The 6,638-nt window shown below is 34.5% G+C and overlaps 1 pseudogene; it reads left to right on the top strand.

Moving 5' to 3' along the window:
* The first annotated feature begins 3,679 nt into the window (after positions 1 to 3,679).
* Positions 3,680 to 6,173, top strand: LOC114632244 (annotated as a pseudogene).
* Positions 6,174 to 6,638: the final 465 nt, after the last annotated feature.

Here is a 6,638-nt window from a genome sequence, read left to right as displayed (position 1 = left end):
TAAATAAGCAGCCAGTGATAGGCTTTTATAAGTAGTGTAACTTATTCATTTTGCTCACTTCCTTAAAAATTAAACAACAACCAGGAAAGACTACCTAATCAGATACATGTAAAATATTTTTAAGGACTATCTTTGATAATGACTGTACTCCCAGTGCCTATCCATGGAAACATCAAATCAAAAACTGTATCTATATTGAGTTGTTTATCTTGCTTCTGCTCATGACTCTTCTTTCTATCTATAAAATTTATCAGAGTATAAGGTGGAAATATTAAAATTCTAAGTATGAAACATTGAACATATTATTTAGACTTTCAGCTGAAATTTAAGTAATCAAATAAATATATCATTTTTTTTTTGTTTATTGGATCCTACCTAAGCTGAACAAAGTCTTTAATTTCTTGTACTACATGATAGCAACAGTTATGCCTTATGTAACTTTTTACATATTCAGGCTTTCAGAAAATGAGAAAAATGTGAGTCACTTCCTTAAATTAATGGCAGAACATTGAACTCTTAGTTCTGGTTTAACTTTTAACTTTACTTAGAACTTTTTTATTAAAAATCACAAGTATTTGTCAGCAATGTATACATATAGGATACATTCTTAGGCATTAAAATTATTTAGCATTTTGGTGTCTATATTTAGAAAATAATAAAATTATTAAAATCAAAATTTTAAAAATTAAAAGTTATGAATCTAATTCACATAGATATTTCTAAAACGCTTATTAAAAGTTATTCTGAAATTGCTATTCAATTTATCATAACAAAAATATAAAATATTGTGGTTTATCCTTCAATATTATTTAATATTTTAAATAAACTAAGAAGTATGCTAACTACTATGAGAAATTAAATCAATCATTAATACATCATATAACTCATTTTTAAAGAAGAATGTTACTTTAGGGGAAGGTAGAATTTAAGTGTTGATTGATTAAAGAATGAAGAATATTTTTATTTATTAAGAAGCACGTGTCTGCCGGGCAGTGGTGGTGCACGCCTTTAATCCCAGCACTTGGGAGGCAAAGATAGGTGGATTTCTGAGTTCGAGGCCAGCCTGGTCTACAGAGTGAGTTCCAGGACGGCCAGGGCTATATAGAGAAACCTTGTCTCGAAAAACAAAACAAGCAATAAAGAAAGCACATGTCCAATGCAAGGAATAAATTCTGGACATCTAAAAATATTAGTAATTAACCAATAACTGGCTCAGCTTGAGTCCCATCTCATGCGTAAGCACTGACACTACTAACAATACTCTCTTATGCTTGCAGACTGGACCATGTTGTCCTCTGAGAGGCTCCACTTGACAGCTGATTCAGACAGATAGAGACAACCACAGCAAAACAATGGATGGAGCTTGAAGACTTTTATGGAAGAACAGAAGGATGGATTGCAGGCATCAAAGGGGTAGGAATTCCAAAGAAAGACCAATAGAGTCAATTAACCTGGTTCTCAGAGTTTGAACCAGCAACCAATGAACATACACAGGCTGGACCTAGCCCTCCCTCCTCATGTGTAGCAGATATGCAGCTTGACTTTCATGTGAGTCCTCAACTACTGGGGCAGGTGCTATCCCAAAAGCTGTTGCTTGTACATGGGATATGTCCTACTAGCTGAGCTTCCTTGTCTGACCTCAGTAGGAGAAGAGCCTAGCCTCTCAGAAACTTCAAATGCTAGGGTTGTGGGTGAATACCCAGGGACCCCAGCCACCCAGAGGAGAAAGGGTTAGGAGAGTGGGGAAGGATTCTGGGAGGGAGTAACCAGGAGGGGGGCAGTGAGTGGGATATAAAGTAGACAAGTAATAATTAACTAATTAATTAAATTGAGAAAATATAGGCAATTAAAATAGTAAGAAAATATGATTCATAAAGTCAAGGAGAATTCTGTTAAAACTTGTGATAGTTAAATGATCTTAATTGATATTCCAGTTATGTATTTTATGTGTAATTTGTGTCATATATAGATTCTTATAATATACTTGGTTGTTAAATAACAGCATAAAATAGTGAATAATGAAACTTAAGTATGTGAGGTGCATGTTATAGTTTAGAACAAAATAACTATGAATAGTATACTTTTATTATTTCATAAATTTTATATTATCAATATTAACAAAACAAATAAAATAAAACATATAGCATTGATGTAGTCCTATTATCTCAGCACTTGGATAGTCAAGATGGAAAGATGATGTATCAAGGTTAGGGAGAGTTATATAGAAAGATTCTATCAAAAGAGAACATTCTCATTTTTGGGTACATTATGTATACAATATATGCATATATATCAATGCTCCCCATACAAAGTATTACTCATACAGATTCATTTAATGATCTATTATATACACAATTATTGAACTTTTGCTTTTTCTCTAAGAATATCTGTCCAAGAAAACAAGCAAACAAGATAAATAAAGGAAAAAATAAGGGAAAACCCATCAACCCTGAACTGTAAATACATTTGGAAATAAGCATCTTTTATTATATAGAAGTATGCTTTTAAAAAAAAAAAAGTTAAATGCCTAGAACACCCAACCCAAATCTTATGATAAAGTGAATACAAATGTGAATAGCATTACATGTTTATGTAATATACATACCTCTTCTGTATAATTGAAGATCTATAGTGATTCTGTAAGCTAATCTATCTGTGTAAAGTCCAAGCTCTCCTAATGGCCAGATTCAGGGAACTGTGTGCATTCATGACCTGCTCGGCTACAGCAGATGCCTGTTTTAGGATGTTTAGCTGTCAAGTGCAGGTACATTTCTCATTCTCTTCTTCAGATAAGAGGAAAAATTATAAAGGCTCCCGTAACACAGTTGAAGTAAATCCTAAAACAAAGACAAAGGATAGATTGTGGACAACTCATTTCCATAAACTCTGATAATCCTGGGAAAATGTCATCGGTACTTTAAAATAGTCTTTGTACTATTAAAACTTTTGTGATCTGGAAATATTTATCACATCAAATATCTTGCCACATCAAACCTAAAAGGAAAAGAGCAAACAACAAAGTAAAATCGTATCATGATCGTCAAAGTTTCTAGCACCACTGCGTTTCTTATAGCTGAAAAAAGTACACAATATTAGTATTAATTTAGTTCGACCTGCTTGTGAAGTGATTTAAATTGATTTGAGGCAATATTTTTGTTTAATATGCTATTATAATCACACTAGGGATTCAGAACATAGTTTAAATCATATCATTTTATATTTCTATTTATACATACCGCTTTTGAAAGGCATATGCAATTTATTAGGATCAATGAGTATTTCCATCATACTATTACAAGGTCCAATGATATTCATTCAGACAATTGTACAGGAAGATGAACAAGAAAAAAGGAATTCTGCAAAATGTGAGCTTTCTTGCATTAATCCTCGCATTCAAATAATAGCCAGCCTTTGAAAGATAATAAATCTGAAGTTTTATAATCATTGTTAGTTCAGAATTTTAGAAAACAGGAAACTGCCTTATGTAGTATGTAATCTGTCAATAAGCAGAAATGTTTACCTTTATATTTAAAAATGGCTTTTTCGGTGTTACTTCCAGTCTCCCCCTAGCTGCCATCTTGTGTCCCTGTGTGTGTGCACCTTGTCTCAGCTGGTCTGCCCAAGATCCCCTGAGCATGAACCTTAGTTCCCCGCGCGGTCCCATTTCCACTCTGGCAAGATGAAAGAAATGATCATGAACTAGGAAAAACTTGTCAAACTGCAAGCACAAGTGCGCATTGGTGGGAAAGGAACTGCTTATAGAAAGAAAAAGGTGGTTCACAGAACAGCCACAGCAGACAATAAAAAACTGCAGTTCTCCTTAAAGAAGTCAGGGATAAACAGTATCTCTGGATTGAAGAGGTGAACATATTTACAAACCAAGGAACAGTGATCCATTTTAACAACCCTAAAGTTCAGGCATCTCTGGCAGCAAACACCTTCACCATTAAAGGCCACGCTAAGACAAAGCAACTGAAAGAAATGCTTTCCAGCATCCTAAACCAGCTTGGTGCAGACAGTCTGACTAGCTTAAGGACTGGCTGAAGCTCTGCCCAAACTATCTGTGGATGGAAAAGCACCACTTCTTGCTCGTGGAGAAGATGACGATGATAAAGTTCCAGATCTGGTGGAGAATTTTGATGAGGTTTCTAAGAATGAGGCAAACAGATTTAAGGCAACTTCGGAAGAAGGTAACATTTGCAGAAGTTACAGGAGCTGCTACTTTATATCAGCTCGTTTAATTTTTTTTGTTTATTATGGACCTGGTGAAATATAGATCTTTAATAGTTTTAAGCCCAAGCCCCCCGGGTAGTGCAGCTCTTTTAAGTTTTCGCTTATATCTAATTCATTCTTTGCGGCAAATTAAGCTGAAAAAGCCTGGGAATAAAGTTTGGAAAAGGTTAATAAAATTCTTTGCCTAGTATAAAAAATGGGTTTTTCATTAGTTGTGGGATGGTAACATTTATTGGGTCACTACTAATGAATGTGATAGACAACACATGATTCTTCAGAAGTCAGAAGTAAATCAATGAGAAGGAAAGCTACAGAATATCATGTATATATTTTATGAACAGACTTGAAAAATGCAGTTGGAATGAATGCAAAGCAGGTAAGGAATATCAAGAGGTATAAGGAGATATTTAGTGCTATGCACAGCAGGCCTTGATTTTTCTGTATGTGCATGAAATTATTAGCTTCTAAATGTACACACCTTTAAAAATAATATAAGCAGAGTAGTCTAAGAATAAAAATCTGGAATGTCACAACTTAATGCACACAATTTATGGGAAGAAATAACATATCTTTCTCTTCATTGGAAATTTAACAACCACCCTTAAATAGAGGACTTATGATCTTTATAATAACTGTGTTGATAGTTTCAACCCTTTTCTATTTTGCTGATCTTCTATAATAGAATGCCTGACAATGAGTGGTCCAAAGCAGCATATATTTCTTACAGTTCTAGAATGGAATATTCAAATTCCACATGTGTTGAGAACCATCACAAATGGCAAAAGACAGACAAGTTCAAGAAAGTGAGCCAAAGTTAGTCATATCTGGTTGTGTGGTAGCTAATGTGTACCTTCAGTGGCAACATTAATTAATCCAATGCAGCTTCTGTGTTCTATTTGTAGACACACTTATTTTGGGCATCAAATTCCAAAACCATAGACTTTGAGTCGTACATTCAAACAATAAATACTACTCACTGATTTGTAACTGACCCTTCACTGTTGCTATTTCACAAGAGACAGGAAACATTTTCTCTGAGAGCCAGGCTATATAGGAGAAAAAGGCCCGAGTGCCTTTTATAGGCTGTTGCAAAGGACCCACTAAGTTATAAGTTAGTAATTGCTAGGCATACAGTGTATAGACCTTATCTTCTGGTTATGTTTCACCACAGAGATACCTATTTTTAAAATGAAGTTATCTGTATATCCAGTCACTTTGCTGAAGTTGTTTATCAAGTTTAGGAGTTCTCTGGTGGAATATTTGGGGTCACTTAAGTATACTATCATATCATCTGCAAATAGTTAAATTTTGACTTCTTCATTTTCTATTTGTATCCCTTTGACTTCCTTTTGTTGTCTAATTGTTCTGGCTAGGACTTCCAGTACTATATTGAATAGGTAGGGAGAGAGTGGCAGCCTTGTCTAGTCCCTGATTTTAGTGGGATTGCTTCAAGTTTTTCTCTGTTTAGTTTGATGTTAGCTACTGGTTTGCTGTATATTGCTTTTACTATGTTTAGGTATGGTCATTGAATCCCTGATCTTTCTAAGACTTTTACCATGAAGGGATGTTGAATTTTGTCAAAAGCTTTCTCAGCATCTAGTGACATGATGATCTAACTTTTTTTTCCCTTTGAGTTTGTTTACATAGTGGATTACATTGATGGATTTCCTAATATTGAACCATCCCTACATCCCTGGGATGAAGCCTACTTGATCGTGGTGAATGATTGTTTTGATGTGTTCTTGGCTGTGGTTTGCGAGAATTTTATTGAGTATTTTTGCATCGATGTTCATAAGGGAAATTGGTCTGAATTTCTTTCTTCGCTGGGTCTTTGTGTGGTTTAGGTATAAACATAATTGTGGCCTCATAGAACGAATTGAATTGTGTAGTGTTTCTTCTGTTTTTATTTTGTAGAACAGTTTAAAGAATACTGGTGTTAGGTCTTCTTTGAAGGTGTGATAGAACTCTGCACTAAACACACTTGGTCCTGGGATGATTTGTTGTTGTTGTTGTTGTTGGGAGACTTAATGACTGCTTCTATTTCTTTAGAGGTTATGAGACAGTTTAGATGGTTTATTTGATCCTGATTTGGCCCCTGATATCTGTCTAGAAAATTGTCTCTTTCATCCAGATTTTCAAATTTTGTTGAATATAGGCCTTTGAAGTAGGATCCAATGATTGTTTGAATTTCCTTAGTTTCCGTTGTTTTGTTTCCCTTTTCATTTCTGATTTTATTTATTTGGATACTGTCTCTGTGCCCTCTGGTTAGTCTGGCTAAGGGTTTATCTATCTTGTTGATTTTCTTAAAGAAACAGCTCCTGGTTGTGTTTATTCTTTGTATAGTGCTTTTTGTTTCTACTTGGTTGATTTTAACCATGAGTTTAACAATTTCCTGCTGTCTACTC

The sequence above is a fragment of the Grammomys surdaster genome, unplaced genomic scaffold (assembly GCF_004785775.1).
Source record: "Grammomys surdaster isolate TR1022 unplaced genomic scaffold, NIH_TR_1.0 372, whole genome shotgun sequence".
Lineage (NCBI taxonomy): Eukaryota > Metazoa > Chordata > Mammalia > Rodentia > Muridae > Grammomys > Grammomys surdaster.
This window is presented reverse-complemented; position numbering and strand designations above follow the sequence as displayed.